Source organism: Fringilla coelebs, assembly GCF_963513975.1.
Source record: "Fringilla coelebs genome assembly, chromosome: 1".
Classification (NCBI taxonomy): Eukaryota; Metazoa; Chordata; class Aves; order Passeriformes; family Fringillidae; genus Fringilla; species Fringilla coelebs.
The window spans coordinates 60,731,986-60,754,427 of NC_140028.1; the positions used below are offsets into that span (position 1 = coordinate 60,731,986).

Consider the following 22,442-nt stretch of genomic DNA (forward strand, 5'->3'; position numbering starts at 1 on the left):
AACAAAAATACAGCAGTACTAGGAACAATTAGAAAAAAACCAAAACAAAAAACCCCAACTGTTTTCCCCATTCACTATCTTGAAGCACACAATATTCACTCAGAAAAAAAACACAGCTCCACCCCCAAAACCACAGGCTTCACAGTATCTAGCAAGGATGTTTAAAAACATAAGTTAAAAGCACTCCAGACTCTGTATGTTTGAAGCTAAGCGAAGTGGAAAGCAATTATCACCAGAACTGTTTTGGGGGTTTTTTTAACATAGTTGCATGTAAACATTTCATCAGTTTGGATAAATCAGAGTGCACTTTTTTCACTCTTATATTCAATTAGTCATGCACAGAAGTTTCCCTTTTCTTGCTAACTACGTAATATAAATAGCCAGTCCTAAAGCACTTAAAATGTCACCAGATATTGGTGGCCTGCTAAAACAGAGGAGGACTGCAGACCATACCACAAATGCTCTCTCAAATGGGGAAAAGGTGTAAGCAGACGATAACAGAATCAGATGCACAGTGATGCCAGGTCCAAGGGCACTGGAACATGCACAAGCTGATGAACAAGAGGTGCCACGACACTGCAGAAACAAAGGCACCTCATAATTTTGGTACCAGCTTCTATTTTGCTCTTTTCACATCATAACACTCTGACAATACAATTATCTTGCCCATCACTTGCTTCCCATCTACCCATTGAAAATTGTCCATACCCAAACATAATCCAGAATATATAATTTTTTCACAGAAGAGTTTTTTTTGTGCTCCACCTCTATAACCTGCCTGATCCTCTATTGCAAATAGAGAATTTTCAAGTAGAAGGTCTTCTCTCTTGGCCAGAAACTCCCTAAGTATGTCCCACCACAACGCTACTCCACATTCTCTTCAGTCTAAACTATAATTTCTTGCCTCCCAACAAAATACAAATAAGAATAACTTCAAACATTTCTGAATTGCAGCAACCTTTAAATTGAGAAAGCTTAAAATGCTTAAGAAGTTATATGACAGGCAACTTATTTAACTGACACTACAGGAGTTTTTATACAAACAAAATAAGCTGGAATTGAGTCAACCTACTCTGAGCCAACACCTCCCTCAATCAATTAAAAAAAAATCACAAAATTACTCAATACCATGAAAAACATATACAGAATAACTTTTTTATCTATTATCTATTTAAAATCAGTGTGGCAACAAACCTTAAAATCTTAAAATTTTAATGTCTTAAAATCTTGCTTTCATTTGATCTTATTTAGGCAGTCTTTTCTTATATAAGAAAGCCCACTGAAGATTGTTTTGTTTGCTTGTATCAGGAAGACACTGCAAAACCAGTTTTTATGCTAGTGTGTGCCAGTATTATTGCTGTAATGCATGAATGATTATGAAATTACTTAACTGCCTTTTTTCCAAAGCCCTGGTTATGCCTCTCAGGTTAAAGTACAGAGCTAGCTGATTGTGAAATACATTTAATCATTTGTCCATTTCCAAATGTAATATTCTACAAATACTGTATTTGCATGTTAATCTTTTATTTACAAAAATAAAATATTTACTAAACTGAACATGAGGAAAATGTGATTTTACACTTCACATGTAAAGCATAAAACCCGTTCTTAAAATATCAGAGAGACAAGCATTATACATAAAATTAAGAGCTTAGATATCTAAAATTTACTATAGAGGTACCATTTACTATTTATCACTTAGCATTTGACTTTTTCCCCTACAAGAAATTTTCAGTCTTTGTTTAGAAAATGCCAGTATGATTTTGGAATACACGTAAGATTGAGTTAAAATACTGACAATTATTTGCCAACTATTATGATCTTTCTCCTAAAGTATTAAAGTCTTACTGCAATTAAACACTATTGGAAGCATTAAAATAATGAACTAATTACACCTGCCATTCAAAACATCTTGTGAATACTGTATTTCTGAATAATTCACTGCCGATGAGATGGTTTCTAGAACATTTTAAAATTGTAGAATTTAAGTCTTAAAGTCAGTTAAAGTCAGCTACTGCTCCTTTAGAAATGTTTTATTAAATACATTGGTACCCTTACTCTGAAGGGGCTTTTCAGGTCCTAAAAAATAATGCAGCTAATAAAAATGAATATCTAAATGTATAGTTCTATACAGGACAAAAGTGAGGACAACTATCATCATGTGACAAAATTAATTCGATACCTGATGAACTGTGCAGAGTAATAACTACTCAATCAGTAACAGAAGTTGGAAAATTAAGCGTCTGAACCAGTAAGGCAAGTGGTGCTAATGATAAGATCTGAGAAACACTGAATTCCCCAAAAAGTCATTGTGAACTCACTATTCAGCATCATACAATCAGGTTAAAGTTCTTTGCTTTTTACTATGTGCAAATCAAGCAAGTCTCAGTTTTACTGTGGATCTTACTGCATTTGACAGGTGCTGGCACTTTCTAAAGACCACCTAAAATTATGAGTAATAAGGGAATATCAAAATAGTGATCACCAGAAAAAAAGCCACAACATAATTAGAGAAGTTGTAAAAGCAGATTAACTGTAGCAACAAAACAAAACAAAAAAAAAGAAGCAAACAACTACCAAAAAAGAAACTTTAAATGCATATCAGAAGGCAACTGCAGATTTTTCACACATCCTGACACAGTAAAAGTATTGCATGTGCAATACTTTTACTGTCAAGCTAATGGCAAGATAATGGAACTAAATCAATACAAAAGAAAACCCAGGGCAAAGCCCAGTGGTTTTAGGCAGATCATCAATATAATCATTAATATACATTAGATCAAGCTAAAATAATTATTAAACTTACTGTCACTTCTGCTGTCACGTTCTTACCTGGTAAATTCCTCACACACTCACACGCAGGGAGCAAGAATCACTTTAGAAGTGACATCCTGTTCCTCACAAACTTGTTCCCCCAGGTCACATGAAGTCCCAACTTACTCATCACCACATTCCCAAAGGTGCAGGTGCTCGATCCTGTGACCAGCATGCACTCACCACCTACAGATGGACAGCGACTGGGCATCCAGAGAAGAAGAGCAGGACAGGAATTAGGAACAGGTTACCAGTTACCAAGTCTCAGGGACCACTAGGAAAGAAAACATCACAGTCCAAGCCCACTTTCATTGTTTGCTAATCTACTTCCACAGAATGTTCTGACATATACCTGCCTACATGTCATTTCTGGGCATATTAAGGAGAAGATGCTCATTGGGAATCACCAGGATGGATTTACAGAGGTTAAATCATGCCTGACCAATATGATTGCCTTCCGTCACAAAATGACAGGATTTGTAATGAGACATCACTGGTGTCACCCACCTTGATTTCAGGAATACTCAATCTCTCCTGCAGCATCATTGCACCTAACCTGATCCAAGTTACAGCATGGATGGGTAAATTACCGCCTGATAAAAAAGCCCAAACATTTCTATCATTAGGCTCAAACAGCAGCTCTTGATGTTTCACAAGCTGCCCATGGTTACAAAGGACCCAATCCTGTTTATTTTCTTTTACAGCGACCTGGCAGAGCACACAGTAAGTCTGCAAACACCACTGTAGAAGACACACTGGAGGGCAGGGTTGCCATTCAGAATAACTTAGATATGGCCAACAAAAATGTCATGAGAGCATAGCCTGAAGACCAACTTACTGGGGAGCAGCTCCCCCAAAAACCAGCTGGAGGTCCTGGCAAGCCATGAATCAGCCCTCAGCTGGCAGCAAGGAGAGCTAACAGCTTCCCAGGCTTTGGAAATGGAAGAACAGCCGGCGGACTGAGGGAAGCAATTGTCCTGCTTCATGCACAATCCACTTCTCTGGTGTCTGCACTACCAGGTCTGCTTTTGGATCCACATGTTGAAATGTCAACAGGAGCAAGCTCAGTGGAAGGCCACAGAGACAGCTGTCAGCTGGAACACATGTCCTTGGAGGAGAGGCTGAAAACGCTGGCCTTGTTCAGCCTAGGGAAAGCTTTGGAGCACATAGTATCAAATTTTCAATACCTAAAATAAATTATAAAAATGTTGAGGCCAGGCTTCTCACCATGGTGCATGGGGGCAGAACAACATCAACTGTGATCTGGGAAGCCGTAAATATGTATTAGGTGAGGGGGAAAGAAACACAGTCCCTAATGGCAGAATATAAACTGCAGTTAAGAATTCTGAATAGCTGCTCTCAGTGCTCTACCACACAACTCCATTAGGACAAGGAGCATACTTTTGGGGTTGCTGGATGCTGTCTGTGGCCTTGCTAAGGCCTAATGGACAAAAGATTACTCACGGGGATGAAACATGTAAGCCATTAATAATTAAAGGCCAATTATGTTGCAAAGTAGTTTTCATTTTCATTACTTCTTTCTCACTCTTTCCAGGGGCATAAAAAATTACTACTCGTGGCTATAATTTCAGCTTTCAGTTGGAACCAAATATCTTCCTACGGTGCTTTTATTAATAAAGCAGGTTGTGGCATTCAGGAGTTAGAATTAGGAGGGAAAAAAAAAAAACCAACCAAAAAAACCCCAAACCCAATAACCAAACCACATACAAAGTATTTTACCACTGGAGGAGGAGAAGAATGGAGTATTTCACAACCCCCCTACATGCTGGCCAAAGTTTAAGATTAGCTTTTCAACACCAACAGCCCTGCACTCAGTTGAAAAGCACATACTAAAATTTCCATTAAAGCAACAATTTTTCCATGTGAGCCAATTATGGGTAATTTCCCATTTGACAAGAGTATCTTTCTGAAGAACAAAACCAAAGCCAAATTACTGCCTATCTTCCAGGTGAACAGCACTGAGTCAGACTATGCTGAAACTGTGAAAGCTGTGCAGAAACTTATGTGCTTCTCTTTTCCAGGAACAAGTCAGGGCAAAGTAATAGTACAGATAAAAGATAACACAAAATACAAGTCAGGGAGTTTCTATTTGTAGAAGCTCCACACTTCAGTGAGAAGTCTCTCAGTAACTTCCAACATTTGAGGAAAGAATCTAATAGTAAAAGACTCAACAAGAGCCAAAGCAGGAGATAATTGCAATTGTTCTCCTTTAAGTCAGTCCCAATTATTTGAGCATGTATATTAAGCTAAAAACAGCTGCCAAAAGAATCCGTCTTCTATCTACTTTCAGAAAAATAAGAGGAGACTTAACACCAAGGCTGACTTAAGGAATGTCAAAAGGTTCTACTCATATCACCAATTTTGTTACTACATGAAGCACAACAGGCAACCACTTTCAAAACAGTTTGCCACTGTTCTTCAGACAGCCTTCCAGGCACTGTTTTTTTCTTTTTAGCTAGCCAATGTAGAGATGAAAATGCCTGGAATCAAACTGCTAACTATATTTCAGTGACCATTTTGCTGAAGAGACAAATTAAAATGGGATCACTGTATAACTTGATAGTGGACTTTAGTAATTCATGGGATTGTGAGTTTTACTCCAGTTTTAGCTCTCTAGAATGGTGTGAGCTATCAAAACATATCAAATGCAACACAGTAGGGGTCCAAAAGTTTCCTATTACAATGATTATATCATTCTTTATGGATAAAGCTCCAAGGCACACACCAATCCCCAAGGTTATGTTCTGTATTGTTTCATCAGTATTTTATCCTATGCCACTGGAAACACAGGCCAGTTATTTTCCTTCATTTGGTTACAGACTTTGCTGTCATAATTTTCAGTATAACAGGTCCTTTCTGGGCACAAACTTGTACAGCCATCCTCCACAAAAAAAAAACCAACAAACCCCAGCATATGCACAAATCTGCCATAATTTCTTCTGTACCTTCTTAATGCTCTAAGGGACAAGTATAGTATTTTATTTTAATCACTGTAAGTTCTGTCAGATAATATTTCAACACTGCTTTCTGTCCAGAGAGCTGAAAAGATATGACAAGAGAGTTTAACTAAGGACTCATGTTTTTAGAATTAGAAGAGAAGAGAAATGCTGACACATCCAGGAAACAACAGTGTTGGAGAAGAATAATTGAAAAGTATTAAAAGGCATTAGAAAACATCACAAAGCAATGTTTTGCTATTAACCATGAGGCACTGTGGATGACATGGAACTGCCACCCCCAGAAGCAGATGAGTCTTTTCTGAGATGAACTGAAAGTCGAGGTAATTGAGGAATTACTGCAGGAATGCTTCCTGGGAGCCAGTACTGTAGGAAGCCAACAGAAGTTCTAAATATATACACATATTATTACATATATTAGTGAAGAAAAAATGGCAACAAGCAAGGGAATATGTTGATGAGACACATGTGTAGGTACTGGGATCTGCAGAATTGCTGCATTTAAAAAAATAATTCTAGGCTTTATCTTCAAGGCGCTAGCCCAGCCTGAGGAATGAGAGATTTGGCCACCTGTACGGACAGGCTGAAAGGGATACAAAGTGATAGTGTTAGGTTGGTGAGGAGGAAGATCTGAGGAGACAGCAAAGAGCACCTCTACCACTTAATCCAACCAACCTGGACCCACCTTACCTCACTTCAGTTCGTCCATCTGAAATCTACCAAGGAAATGTAGGAAAGTCAATGATAAAAATTACAGGCCATATTGGAAACTCTGATTTTGCTATGGCAGTTTTAACACCTTTAGTCCAAAGATGAACAATCTCATGACTGGCCTTTTACCACCATATCACACTTCAGCAAGATCATGCCCAGAACAGATGAAGCAGCTGTACATTGTCCCCTAAAAGGCCCTTGAATAACCAGAATACAGCTGCCTTCTAATCTGGAAAGTATCACAGCCCTATCTATAACTGAAAAGAAACAAAAACCAAAAAAACTGGTAGGGCACTAACAACACAACAGCTGTATTTCAGGACTTTTCCAATCTTCAGAGAAAAAATGCATGCCCATTGAGATGACAGGCTGTTATTGCACTACAAGAGTCCTTGATCTAACTTCATCCACATATAACCATTATTCTTCATGGTCTTTCATGTATTCACAAGACCAATCAGAAAAACTGGTTCAAAAAGGCAGCCAGAATGATCTCTCACACTAAAAAGCCTCTTTTATAAGTACCTGAATTCCAAGGATAGCTATGAATTGTCCAACTGCATCATTTTACCTGAATTTTGTGACTTCCAAGTAAGAAGATAAGAACAAACAGATTTTCATTTGTGATCCTGCAATTGCAACTCTTTAGCAGAGGCCAAAGATAATGCATCAGTTACACATATTAAAAAAACACACTACATGCCTGAATTATTTTAGAAATACAACTTGGTTTGTATTTGATTTTGCTTTCCCTCTCACTTTCCTAAGAGTTAGACACTAGATCCCCACAGTAGTTAACTTCACCGACCTGGAAAGACCTGAATTCAAGCATTTCCAAATGTTTAAACTTTCTCAAGTGCTTAAAAAAATAAATACTAAGAATTTCAATTATACGCCCTAAGAAATTTTACAAGTGTTGGAACAAAATCCAAAAAAATAATTAAAAAACCTCTTTCCTTCCAACATGCAAAACAAACCCAGTACAGCTGATACACTGATCAAAAATTGCCCAAATTTTAAGAAAATATAAAACCTGCTATTTTACCTTCAGTCATTGTATAGTTATTAAAAAAAAAAAAAACTCTTTTCAGATTAATTAATTTCCTTGTTTCTCCCTTTTGAAAGGGCTTCCATATGCTCCAGGGAAAAAAAAAATATTTAGGAAACTAACTTCCTCACTGAGTTATTTCAAAATCACATCAGGACAAAAGCAAAAACAACCCAAAAACTGTCTAAAACTGTCTGAAAATTTCCATGTTATTTTTTGTTTTTCTCTCACGTGCCTTTTGTGTGGGCTTTCCTGGGTTATGTCCAAGATTTACAGCTATTCCAAGCAACAGAACTGGGATTTCACAGTTACTGCAACTGATGCAAGAAGCCTCATAGGAATTATCTCACTCTATATTAACCAGAGTTCTCCACTTATTTTTAACAGAGCATTTTCAGAAGCATAAAGCTTCTTTCAGAATATGAAAGCCCAAAAATCTTAAAAACCGAATCCTGTTGTCAGGAACTGTTTAAGTGTCTGCTATTTAGAAATTCTTTAGCTACTAATAAATGTTCATTAAAAGAATATAGTAGTAATCCTTAAAAGAAAATAGTAGTAAGCTGTGTGTCAATCTCTGCAAGAAAAAGTTAAACCCAGGATGATCAACCTTTTACAGAAGGGTCAGTGTCTGGAAATGTCTCAAGAAGATGAGCTGTAGAAAATTGATGAAAGTGACTGATATGCTTCCCGAACATCTAGAAAGCATGTTTTAAAAAGCCATATCTAGAAAAAGTGTTTTTAAAAACCCAAAAACCAAACACTGAAAACAGCTGGCAAAGCAAGAAAACATGAGTACAATTTCATCTTTAAAGAAGTTAGTAAGATTGTTAATCACAAACATAACATCAGAAATTATTTAATACTATATCAAAAAGTTTGCGTGATACAAGGATTCAAATAGGGAAACACTTGGTATGTGTGGTGATTAGACTGAAGAAGACATTTCTTCATGTGCTACTAATACAAGAAACCAACCAGAGAAATGAACACAGAAAATCCATAGTCATCTGAATGAAATTATTAAGTAAAGAAAATCTAAAACTGATTGTGACAAAGCCTTTACTCACTGCCACTGAATACATAAGGATAGGCACTATCACTGTCTCCCTAAGGGAAAGCCACCAATGAAGTTTTGTGCAACTCTTTCCAACCACAGCTTAGCAGAACTATTTTGTCCAAATTCTCACACTGGCCAAACCCTTAGAGAGCTGTGTTTCAATCGTGGAACCTTAACTTTGGGCTCAGTCAGCACCAGCACACTGTGCTCCTCCAGCTCGACTGCAGCACTCACAGGTTCTGTCCTCAGGCTGAGAACAACCTGCCTGCAGAGTGATCCACACAGCCAGAGCCAGAACGAGGACTGAAGGCTGCAGTAACACAGCCCCAATGTCATCTCCACTGCAGCCAGCCACTGCCTTGGGCAACTGGATTGGTCTCTCAGAGACAAACTTGTTTATTTTGTATTGATTTTTTCATTAGGTCCAAATCAAGCACTCTGTGCAGAAGGCTGGACACCCTGGAAAATGGATATTAACACAAGAAATATGCAAATAAAGTACTAGAGCCTAGAGTCATCTGTCTGAAATTCCAGTTGCACAAGTGATTTGAGCAGTCAAGCTCTAAAGCATATATTTACCCTTTTTCTGATTCTTCTTCCATTGGCTGCTAACTTTTCTTTTTAATACATATAAATTCAGGCTTCTTCAGAAATTACTATGTCCCACTGATTTTCTTCTTGGAAGCAGCTAACAATTCTGAACACCTTTCTGTCTTCAACAGGGTATTTTAAAGAATCCAGAAAAATTCCTGGGTTATAAAAGATTATCAGCTGTCTGTATTTAAAACAGCAGTTCCTGACCGGCTGCTCTTCATCACAGCTGTCCTTTATTTAAGAGCCTCACCTCAGCAAACACAGATAACAGTTTCAACCTGATGCCTTGCCCCAAAGAAAAATTATTCAGGTAATTAAATACCACAGGACAGAGCACTTTGCCAATGATCCAGAAGACTCTGCTGTCCTTTAATCTGTGGCAGAGTTTATACTTTAAACTTGTATGCAAGATCAGAGTCATACTGCAAACCTTCCAGCCTTCTCCTCATTGAACACTAGTTATTCTTTAAGTGTTTTAGCCAGAAAGTACTAGATTTCATCCATATCAGTCCAGTACCAATAGTGACTATCAAAAATTGTTATGTTCACATGTAAATTAAATTAATTTAGTTCTGGTAAATAAAAGTTTGAGCCAAATGGCCCAGGTTCTAATATATAAGCACCAATGTATTTTCACAACTCTCCCTTTTGACAGGTGAGAAGCTAACAGAAAACAGTAGCATTTGAACACTGAATGACTTCTGGTACTTACACTTCAAGTAAGCATGAGATGTATATTTCAGCTTATTGGGCCTTCTCTCACAGTTTATAATGCGTTTCTTCCATCACAAAAAATCACGTAGCAGAGCAATTAGAGCCTAAATTTATATGTTCTATTTGATGGAATAAGTAACCAAAGTGGCTATTTCAACCATATGGGTAATTTATATCAAGTACTGAATAAACCATCACAAAAAGAACAAACAAGACATTTTTGGATACACAACAGTAGGGACACTCACTCGGGTTGCTCTCCTGCCTCATCCCACCATTACCACTACATTTACCTTCACATATAATCACACACCACGAACACTCATCTTCTCCAACTTTCAGAACTGAAAAGAACTGGAAGCATGTCCCACTTATGCTATTGATTAATGGGGTGACCAGCGTCATCTTGGTTGTGCTCAAGACTTGAAAACAGATATAATCCTCCCCTGCATGTGCAGGATACTCTGAGTTGATTATTTCCAGAATTCTGACAAGCATGTCTTTAACAGGGATGTAAGGCTCTAGGTGCCATATGGGAGCTGGCATCATGAGAAACAAATCCCATTGCGAGAACAATTCTATCATGAAATTTTTCATAAATGCACAAAATTAGCAATTATAAACATGGAACTTACTTTAATAAACACGCCCCAATTTCTATGACTAAGAGTCGGTGGTGAGCTAAAATTTACCACCCCAATAGTGACCGTAACATTCACTACCTTATTTATATTAACTATTGTGATAGAACGGGGGCTTTGAAAGTCTGTGAGTATTATTCAGCTGTACAGAATGGCATAAGCTCAATTTCTGTTCTTAATTCTCTACTTACAAATTCAGTGATGCTGACTATACATTGTATCCATGGCTTTCTCCCAATTCAGTGAAAAATAATTTGAATCCATTTCATTAAGACACCACCTTTTGCCTCTTCCTTTTCATTACAAATATGAAGCTTTATTTTAAATGTATTATCTTAGAGCCTAATGCACGAACACCACTCAAAATAATATCCTTCAATATAACTCCTGTGCATGGGCCTTTGCAAACAAGAACTTGCCCTCTGACCATCTTATCAGTTATTAATAATGTCTGTAGAATGCTTCATCTGGTTACCTATTTCCTTAGAGACTAAAAACTACTGTATAGGATCAAGGAAAGAACAACAAACTTTGTGTCAGACAAGAACAAAGGCAACACTTCTACACCCGTGGGAGTGCTTTAGCCACAACTGCCTGGAGATAATATTCTAGGGAAGCATCAATGCAAGCTTTTCCTTTCCTGGTCCTCTCCGGGCTCTTACCAGTAGAAACTTGGGTATAGCCTGGTATGGCATAGGTAATGTTCTCATTGGTGCTCTTTAGAATGATTCAGAATGCAATCTGTGACAGACAGAGCCGATGTAACCCACAATCCATGATGCTCAAGAGCTCTGATGGACTCATACCAGTAATTACTAACTGCCCTAAGACTATTTAAAAATTTTAGAGAACTGTTTTCTTCTTGGCTGCCAAGAGTAATCAAATCATTAACATAAACCAAGACTGTTCCCTTACTCTGTTATTATTTACCTTGACTGACAGGGAGCACTTCATCATCCTTCCAGCCAGGTGTTTCAAGCCTTTATACACAACCAACCACTATCTACAGGTTAAGTTGTTTTTATCTGTGAACTGGCAGTACTCCACACCAACAAAATCATATTAGTCTCAGTTCTTTAGAAATGATTAGTGGATATAATAGAAATAAACCAGTGCAATACACATGCTGTCACTCCTGAACACCTGAGACTCAATTCTGCTTCCACTGAAGAGGGGGAAAACTTCCGTTTCTCCGCAAGAATTTGTTATTTTCCCAGTATGTTCATAGTATCTCAGTCAACTTTACTTCAAACACAGCATCTGACATACTGAAGGGCAAAGGCGGTGCACACAGGAAATACGATCAGGACGGACCTACTTAAAATTACAAAATGCATGTTTACATTCTTCCCAAGGCAAATCATGCAGCGATTTTTAAGAAGTCCCCACAAGCGTACGAAGGCACTAGGAGTACAGCCTTTGCTATGGCCACAGCTCATCACACACGGCGACACAGTTACCTCAAACACCTCCAAGCCTCCCCAGCGAGCGCCCAGCCCTCGCACAGCCGGTGGCAAGCATCAGAAGCACGGCAACTTCGAGCGGAGCCCAGCCGGTGAGGGCGGGGAAGGTGCCGGGTCCCGGGGCGCTGGACAGGAGCGTCCCAGCGGCACCTCGGAGCCGCCGCAGCCCCGTGCACGCCTTCCCCACGGAAACTTAAGGAAATCCCGGCAAGAGCCGGAGCGTGCCCAGCCGCGCAGGGGGCAGCGGTGGGACCGCGGCGAGGACAGCACCTGCCCCGCTCCTCAGCTCTCCGCCAGCGCCTGTCCTGCGCCCTGGCCCCGTGAACTGGGGGGAAAAAAAACCCAAAAAAACCAAACAACAACAACAACAAAAAAGGAGAAGTCCGTTTCGGTGTAAGGCTCCGGGCACGGCCGCGATGTGAAACCGGAAGGCACGGCACGGACTCCCCGGCCTCCCGCCCGGTTATGTAAGGCACGGCCGCCCCGACGGAGCGGGAGCCCCGCGCCCCTCGCAGACACCGGCGGGGCCCGGGCAGCAGCGCCTGCCCTCCGCTGTCCCCAGCACCGCTCGCCCGCTCCTCAGGCACCCGTCCCGCGGGCGGGATCCCTCCCCGAGGGAGCCCGGGGCCACCTACCGCTGCCCGCGCTGCCACCTGCCCCAGGTGTCCCGCAGCGCCGCACCTCCTCCGCCGAGCCCCCTCGCCTGCCCCGCCGAGGAGGACAGGACGCGGGCTCACACGGCGAAGAGGAAGAGAAACAAGCCGAAAGGCTGCCCGCCCTCCGCCGCCCTGGGGGAGCTGCTCGCTCTGCCGCCTCCCTCCCGGAGCACAACAACAACAAACACGGCGGAGCGGAGCGCAGCGTGCGGGGCGGGCACAGCCCTGGAGCCGCCGGTGGCGGGGAGGCCCCGGCTGCCCCTCTCCCCTCCCCTGCGCGAAGCCGCCCGGAGAGAAGAAAAGAAAAACCTCTAAAAATGATAATTATAATAGAGTTAATCATAACGCACCCAGCGTATCCTCCTGGGCTGGGCTGCGGCGCTCCAGGGGCTGCATGCAGCGGGCAGGGGCAGCCAAGGTGCGAGGGGATAGCGCGCACACGCACCCGCCGCCCACCGGGAGCGGCGGCCAGGTGAGGGGAGAGGTACGGATGGAGCAGGAAGGAGGGAACCTCCGCGCCGCGCCGCGCTCAGGAGCGCGCGTGGGTCCCTCCCGCCGTCACACAGCCGCGCCTCCTCCGGCGGGCGAGCCGGGAGCTGCCCCCGCTCGGTGTCGGCGCCGTGTGGCTTGTTGCCTTGCTCCTTCCTGACCCCTGCCCTCCCCGTGGAAGCCCGGCGGCTGTCCCCCGGTACCTGCGCGGGAGGTGCGCCCGGCAGCCGCGCCCCGCCCGCCCTGGCGGCCGCCGGCAAGCAGGAAGGGGCAGCGGGCGAGAGTTCCCGCCGGCGGAGGCGGGCAGGGAAGGGCAGGGACGCCGGGGGGAAGGAGGGATGAGGCCCCGTTACCCCCGCGGGGTTCGAGCTGAGAAAGGGACGCGAGTGGCTCTGGGCCACTGGAAGCTGCGTTTGGCCGCGGGCTCGGAGGCGAGCGGTGGCAACCTGCCTACTTGTCTGCCCTGCCCTGCCCGCCCGGGGCTGGCTGCCCTCTCGGGCCCGGCTGCCCTGGGCCGGGAACTTCCTCCTATATCTGGATTTACTGGGATCCTGATAAATCCGATGCCCGGGGGTGGCGGGAGGGGAAGGCAAAGGGACCTGCAGTTTTAGACTCAAAGTCACACACCCGCAACAGAAATTCGATATCGCCGTGCTCTGCCTGGTCCGAGGCGCACGGCCCATCTCGCTGTTCCGAAGGCAATCCTACACTGTCCGATGGGCACCCTGGAGCCCCGGACCCGCTGTGACCTTAGCGCTAGGCACAAGCAAACTTCAGCCACTTTCGTGGAATGAAGCTCCAGAGCATGACCCCCTGGGGTCAGGCTGGTTGGAGTTCAGAGGGATGAGAAACTGCCTTTTGCATTTCATCCAGCATTTGGGGGCAGTTCTCTTGCTTGAATACTTTAGGCAGTGTTTCCATTCCGTTCAAAAAGTACAAAGCAAATTTGTATATTTTTCTATTTGGAAATTTCGTTGGTAGTTAGTGTATCTGTTGCACCTGCGCCATGCCTTAAACTCTATAAACCGAGGTTTATAACTATATGCCAATTTCTCATTATGTAAACCTTTTTTGTCTTGCTATTCATCTCCAAAGATGGAGGAGGTCTTAGAAAAGTATTTTGGGCCAGATTAGAAAACTCTATGTTTTCATGAATAAGCAGTTATTTGTATAAATATTTCCATTGTACAAAATGTACATCCTAGCTTCCTAATTCCTTGCAGTGCAAAGTGAGTTTACAAGATTAGTCTCTATTGAATGTATGAAGTCTGCTGTGCAGATAAAATGCTGGAGTTTGAGTTAGAAAAGGTCACAGAAGGAAGGAAGGTTTGCAGAGGAAATGAAGAGGCAGAGTATCACCACTATGAGCAATTCAAAGTCTGGGAATTTTAGGTTAAGGATGCATGAAATACTGCTTTGAATCATCTCTCTCCTCACACTTCTTCATTGGCAAAAAAAGTATCACTTCTTTCCTTGGAAATTTGAGGAAGATACTAAATGAGTTTGATACTTTAGCTTTGTGTACTTCTAAATAGAAGCTTTGGTAAAAAGCATGAAAAAAGAAACCAATATTTAACAACTTTAAGAGACAACACTAAGTTTCAGAGTTCAGGTAGTCATCTCTGTCTTTTCTTGTGTAAAAATCTCAGGGAAAAATTAGATCCAAAAACCTTATCTGATCACACCCTCAGAAGTCAGATGAATGAATTATGGTAATCAGATTAGAACGCAAATCTTGCATTATTTCATATTATATGTAGGTTTGAGCTAGAATAGTTACCCTTTGGGCAGTAGGTCATGTATTTACACATGTGAACATCTTTGCATACAGATGTGCATACAAAAAATATATATTTATATCTCTATATGTGTGTGTTTCTGAGGCCTAAATGTCTATGAAGGTATGAGGAGACTCACAATTGCATAGTGTGCATTGTCATACAGAATATGGGGAAAAAAATTTGAAGAAATCACTGCCCTTGTGCAGCTGTGTTACCTGGCATAGCTGCAACATGTCTCTCTTAGTGTGTTGAATATCTCCCTACTCTTCAGTTTGAAGAGTTTCCCCTATTGTTCCAGGATTTTTGTATGTAAGCAGATGTCAGTATGCTCAATTACACAGACAAATTAAACTTCTGTAAAAAACACTAGAATCAGTCAACAGCACTGGTAGCTAGAAATGTAGACGTTGTGATTTGCTCCTTGTAGCTCTGCTACTAATGAGTGCCAGCTCCTGGATGCACTTAATGATGAAGGCAAGTGAGTATGTTCAGCAGCAATGTGCCCACATCTACAAAGCCTGTACCATTTTGTCTTTTGTTTGTTTCCTTTTGCAGGAAGAAAAGAAAAATGTCATCTTCTTCTTAAATACTCCAAATGCAATTTCACCCCTGGTCTTTGTGCTGCTGCAAAGAATTCTACCTGAATAAAAGACAGTATGAAAACAAATGTCACAGGAAAATTAATCTTGAAATTTTTTTTAACATTAACTGTCCATGAAAAAATTGCTGGAGTCAAGTATGAAATGTTCCTTTATGCAAATCATAGTGTCCTGGTTTAGGGCAAATTTGGGAGAGAATCCCCAAAGAGGGGCTCCTCCCCCCAACCGGTTCGGGAAGGATTCCTGGGAGAGAAGTGGAAAGAACCTGTTTATTTAACAGGCACAGCACCCCCAGCACACAAAATGAACAATACCGGATGACAGCACTCTTTCACCACTCTTTAAAAGATGACAAATTCAGAAAGTCTCTCTGGGGGGTCGCTCTGGTATCAGTCCCTCCGGCGCTGGGGCAGCTGCTGCAGCCACAGGGTGCCAACTCTCGGTGTTCCCAGGTCCCAGTCCGGAGCAGCTTCGAGTAGGTCCAAACAGGAAAGGAGAAACAGTCCAGGAAGAAATTTGGACAGTTTAGCTAAACTAACTAATGAGAAGAAGCAAGAAGCGAGAGCGAGAAGAAGCAAGAAGCGTGAGCAAGCAGAAGCAGGAGCAGAAGCAAGAGCAAAGCCAAAAGACCAGCAAAAAAGCAGAAGCAGCACTATGTACTGCCCCGTCTGTGTGTCCCACCAGCCGTGGAGGAGCGGCTGATAGGGAGCCAAAACAAAACATTCCCTCTTCAGAGCCAGTCCTGAAGGCACAGAACATAATATCTATCCAGCACAAACAGCACACACGAATGGGGATACAAGCATCCTAACGTCAGCCTAGGACACAATAGAAGGAAAGCAGAACTTGCACAGTGTTTCATATGTGCTTTTATACTAGAATTGCCATTTATTATTCTTAATGAGAAGCAATTGACCTTGTTGGCCAATGGCTTGGACCTAGTAGGAAAACTATAGTTGGTGTGGAATAGCCTCATAATGACCAACATCATATGAACTCAGAGAAGGATTTAATTAAAATTCATGGGACACTATTGAATTAAGATGAAAGAACAGCTATTTGCTTTCAAGAATTGAAAATGGCAAATGTTGTAATAGGAGCCATCACTGAGACAGTGGAGATTGCTGATGCAAGATTAACGATATCAAGCCCTACATGCAGAGGAAACATAATCTAGACCTAATTTAGAACTCATTTGAAATTTTTCATGGATGGACCATCAGTGAATTCCAGATGAAAATAGTTTCATTAAAGTCTTAGAATCAGTCTTGATTATAAAGACTTAAGAGGTTGCTGTATTTTCACAAAACCTTTTATTATGTGTGAGCCCTTAAAAATAACAACACAATGCTTACCCCGTTTTTATGAGCAGAATCACACAAGTTCTTGGTACTTTTTTCCCAAGAAGACTCTGAAACAAGAGCATTGTCTCAGCAAGTATTTGTTTGAGTAATGTCAGACTGTTTTTATAGGCGAACAGAACACCATTACCTGCAGATGCTGTCACAGACTGGGAGCTATGTGTTAGCAGTCAATATATTTCAAAGTTAGACTAGAATTCCTAGTTAGGTATTTTCTATACTGTCAGGGTGGCTAAACTTTAGAAGACCTCTGCCAAATATTTAGAAAAATGGCTCAATGTGTCCTTCTTCAGCAAATACTTGTGAAAGGGGCAATTTAAAAGCCACCATTTCTGAGACTTTAAAAAATTGCAGCTTTGCTTTCCCAATGAACCTTGAGAATTGGGGTGGTGCTCTGCAGCCACAAGGGGACAGACCCTCTTCAGAAATCTTGTCAGAACTCACACCCTCTTACTAGCTGTGGGTATTAAGGCATTGTAAAGAAAATCTTTCTACTGGTAAATTATGATTACCTAATGGATGAATCAGCAGTGGATGAAGGACAATGTAACAGATATTGACAGTCCTTGCAAATACAATATATCCTTGCCTGAACGAGAAAGAAAAGCAATTGTTTACAGAAACCCTGGCATTTAAAGAGCAGAGTGATTGCATTTTAGAGGAAAAATAGCCTATCAGTGATCAAACAAGAATTTTTATTCCAAATTGTTGACCTAAATATTTGTCTTCAGATTCTAAAGCATTGTTCAAGACGTGAACATTATTTTTATGACACCACTAATGCCCTGTTTGCAGGAAAACATTGAAAAGCGGTTGTAGTAGCACAGGACTGTGAAGATGACTGTAGCAGGCTATCAAACTAATTTTCTCCATTTTCTTTTTTTTGTCTCTGTCTAATCTTTGCCTCTGACAACCCAGTTTTCTGCGAAACTGATCATCTCGCAAGTTATTTCAAACACATCTCATGTACTGCTGCAATATAGGTCAAGGAAGTCCTATGATAAAAGGGGTTTTTACTATTCTTTTTCTTGAACATTGCAGCTAATGGAAAAAGTTCGTCAAAAACATTTGATGTGTTCAAGTGCTGTTAAGAACATAACCATGTTTCTGCTCTTCACTTCATCAGTAGAGAAAACATGCCTGCTGTGTACAGTTAATTTACAAATGAATGAGTAGAAAACAAGCCTGTGTATAAATACCTCTTCACTTATACAAATTAAAGTGTCTGTATTCTCGGTAATTACTTACAGATGCATGCACACACAGAAATATACATAAATTTGATCCATTTCTGTCCCTCTTTTTACAACACATGCTAGAGTGGTTTAGAGGTTTCTGTGGGCAGATGGAAAGTTATGTTCAAGGGAGACAGAAATTAGTATGTACAGGACTACCTACTATGAACCTCTGTCCTTCCCACCTTCCCTTTTTTGCTTATTACACTTTGGCTCTTACATTGTGTGTGCTTCAGAGCTGGGACTTCTCTCTGGGATGACCAGCACACCACTTCCTCTATTTCAGTATAGATGCTTTTAAAATAGCAGTCCTCCCTCAGCTCAGTGCCAGAGGAAGTTCTGCCCGTCTGTGTCTCCATCCGTTTTTTCAATCCATTATCTGCAGTGTGTTGAAGTGCTGGTTTGTTTCTAATGCCAGTTCTCCAGCCATTTGGAGAAATCATCTTTGTTCCAGAGATGTGAAATATCTAATTTCCTGTCATACTGAACTTGGAAACAAATGTAACAGGCACGACTGTCCATCTCAAAGTCCTTTTGCATTTCTGTCATGAAAGGAAAAAAAGGGGAGTAAAGCTTTTGTTCAGTTTTAATAATGAAGATTTACAAGGACCAGAGTGAAAGTCTCCAAAAGGGGTAATTGGAAAAGAAACCAGGCTTAGAACATAAAGACAGATTTAGTGTGCCTACTAACAAGAATGATCGCTTGGCACTCACAATTAAATAAATTTTTATTATTCTTTATAAAATCATAAGGTTTGACCTTCCAAGTAAATTTTTGTAATAAAGGGGGTATTAAAATACATGATAAAACCTAATGACAACATGATTTTGTTTACTATAGAGTAATCCTTGAAGAGAAAATCTGTAAAAGGCTAAGATTTGTATTACCTACAATTTGTGACCACCTAGCTCTTGAATCCAGTGCAATTTAAATCCCAGAATGTAGATATATCTCTACAGGAGAATCTAATGTGTGCTTGGATCAGTTTTAGTCTAAGTAAAACATACTCCTTAAAACTCAAACATGACAGCCATCATTATAGTTTCTCCTGCTGCAAAAGAGAGAAGCTGTAGTCACTGTGTGGGCAGACATCTACAAAGCTCTGCTTTATTGCTATTCAATGCCTTTCCAACAAGAGGAAGTCAACCAGCCTCACACATAAAACTTACTCCAGAATGCCTCAGCACAGCTGCAGCAGTATCAGCAGAGAAAGAGCAGAAAACATTTTTGATAACTGAACTGGGGCCTTCCCCTCCACACTACAAAATACAATCACATTTTGCAGCTGGGGGTTAGCTTTGTAGGATAGGATGCCATTTTTCAAGTTTGCTGTTGCATAATCTAGAGGGATCTGCAAAAAAAGCAGTTTTCAGTACAAATCTATGCAAAGTGCACAATTATAGGGCATGTAGTTGCTTGCACTGCTTTTTGTTTTCCCTGCTGGGAAATACTTTTCTCTTTCATACACGGCACTGTGCTAACCACTCTCTTATCTTTTCTTTCAGTTTAGCAGATTAAATAGCTAGTGCAGTATACATAAGAAAGAATTTTATCAGCTATGCTTACAGTGCTTGTGAATGGACTGCACATAACTTTTTCCTGCTACTGACTTTTGCTCGAGTTGTCAATGTGTAACATTCCCTCCCCCTAATTCTGCATTTGCAAAGTGGACAAGTTATCCAACTGAAGATGAGCAACAAAAGGGTATTGTTTGCACTTGTGAAGTTTGTTTTTAGAAAGGAGGATACAGTGTCCTTGCAGCATGTTGTGTCACTGCAGTGGAAGAGGTTTAGAAAACAAGGATGTCAGTAGCATTTTCAATGATTAGCCCAGAAATATCCCAATGTGGGCCAGAGAATGCATATTCTTGGTGATCTCTTTTGACTGGCAGGTATGGACTGACATATGCTATGGGGTAAGCAAAGAGGCAAGTAGAAAGAGAGAGGCTTTCAGTAGCAGTTCATTCCTTTACTGTGTGTGCTGCATTGCTTAATACTTGAGTTTACCCCAGATTCAGACATGGTGGAGGGAAGGATGAATCAAATTTAATCGGAAAAGTGCTTCGGATTTATGCACCTAATAAGCTTAACCATAATAAAAGATTGTTGTTTGGACTGGCTGTGAAAAACACCTGTAAAAATTAGAATGATGGAGAAATCGAAATCTATCAAAACAGATACAATATTCAGTAATCACTGTCAATAAAGTTCTGATCTTGTGTTCCTGGACAATGGTAGATTGAATAGTATTGTTTTCAATCCCCTTCTTCGTTACAGTCACAATGCAACAATTCTCAACTCTGAAAATCCACAGCCCCCAAACTGTGCATTCAGGCAATACATGACTATCCTGGAAGTTTCAAATGAGCTTGAGCAGGGTAATTGTTAACTTATGCCTCCACAGCCAATACTGAAAACTTCACCTGAGATAACTCTGGAATCAACCATGCCAAGCTTTCTATTTCTTGGCCAGAACAAGAGTAAGATATGATAGGGCAGGGCTACCTAATATTCATTTGAACCTGCATTGTAGACCTAAACTCTCAATATTAACAAGCCATGTGGATTTTTAGACATACATGGCAAAATCTAAGTTTACTTGCTTGTTTTTACACGAAGAAAACAACTTTCTGTAGAATCCTAGTGTATGAAATGGATTAAGCAATGTTTTTGAGGTTTTAGGGAAGGGCATAGCCCAAATAAACTGTTTTCCCAAATCATTGAAATTTGACAAAATTTTAAATGTCCAAAGCTGAGTCTTCCAATGGGTGATAGTAACCACCTATCAATAATTCTAGGTGGATCTATGGTGTGTTTTGTTGGTAATTATTAGGTATTTTATAAGGTATTTGATATAAATGTATTGTAAAAAACTATATGTGGTTATGAAATGGCTAAATATATCCATTTCCCAAAATACACTTCTCAACAGATTTCAAAAGGTTCTCTGATCACTGTCATGATGCAAATGATGCCACTTCTTTGTGTTTAGTTGATTAAAATCTTAAAGCTTTCTCTTGAAGGTAAAAGAATAGGCAGCTCAGAGATAGCAGTAGTCTACCATATTCCTGTTTTTTCTATTTCTGATAAGCTCTAGTTACTAGTATAAAGCTTTAGTTTCATTAACAGAGAAAAATGTTAATAAATGGGAAATTTAAAAAAAAACCTAGACACTATGAAAGAAGGTGGCAGTAAGAGGAGGTACAGGAGAGGAAAATTTGGGCCTCTGATGCATTTCAACAACGACACACCCTACAGTTGTCCAGATTTCTTTCTCTTTGATATGAGCTAGAGAAAAAAGAATAAAATGGCCATAAAATTGGTGGAAGGAGCTAGCTGAGAAAGAATGCAAGTAATTTGATAGGACAAGATGAAAATTAAAATATTGAAGGAATAAAACTTTCAATCTTTCCTAGGTAGTGCCTTTATGAAAGGGCAAAAAAAAAAGTATTAATACTAATGAGAGGAGGCAGCAGTACTCTAGGAAATGGCTGCGGCTTACAAGTGCAACATTATTAGACAAGGGCTGAACCTGTAAATCTTCCAGTGTATGAAAAATTGTTATGAGCAGGTCAGATAAGAGCAGAAAGAAGGTGGGTTCATTTATAGCAAAAATGTTTAGAGATGGTGAACACTAAATAAAAGCATGGGGTGAAGAACCAGAAGGAGCTCCAATGGTCTCTGACGTGTTCTGTCGGCAGCACTGTGAGGTGCAGTCAGTGCTCTCTCCTGGGGCTGCTTCTCGATGCCTCTGTAGTTCTCAACTGAACTTGTACAATTTTTGTTTAGTGGGATGAAACTTCCAGTGCTCAATGCTTTAGAGGAATGTCCTTTTTCTAAACTAAAGAAAAGTGTGAATTATACTCCATTGTTGTACAGCTTACACAGCTGTGGAAAGATTGGAATCTGATGCATCACAAAGAGAAATTATGTAAACTGGAAACACGACATTTCAAGGGAAAAAAATATTTAAAATGGAAAACAGGACCAAAAAAAAGCTGGTTCATTGTCTGCATGAAGTTGAATTTCCAAGATGAAACAAAGGAAAAGAAAGCCCAACAGATGTTTTTGTGAATGCTTTTTAGACTTACTGTCAACACCTTCATTGGGAAACACCCAAATTCAATGAATAAATGAGTTTGGGATTAAAGTGAGTATATTCATAAGTTCTAGTATATTTTAATAATTTCATAAAAGTAGTCAAATCATAAAGTTTCAGCCCAGAACATTGAGACCTGTGTAACTGTTTGGAAAAGTCTTTATAAATTAATAAACCTGTGAAGGCAAATATTTATGGC

The 22,442-nt window shown here is 40.6% G+C and overlaps 1 protein-coding gene across 1 annotated transcript in view; it reads right to left on the minus strand.

Annotated features, from left to right (window-relative positions):
- The window catches only part of MBP (myelin basic protein), a gene marked incomplete at its 3' end in the record, with an annotated part of 107,932 nt that extends 95,189 nt beyond the window's left edge, over window positions 1-12,743 (minus strand). The window contains exon 1 of the mRNA XM_084206557.1: window positions 12,659-12,743. The remainder of the gene's footprint in view (window positions 1-12,658) is intronic.
- Between the last annotated feature and the right edge of the window lie 9,699 nt (window positions 12,744-22,442).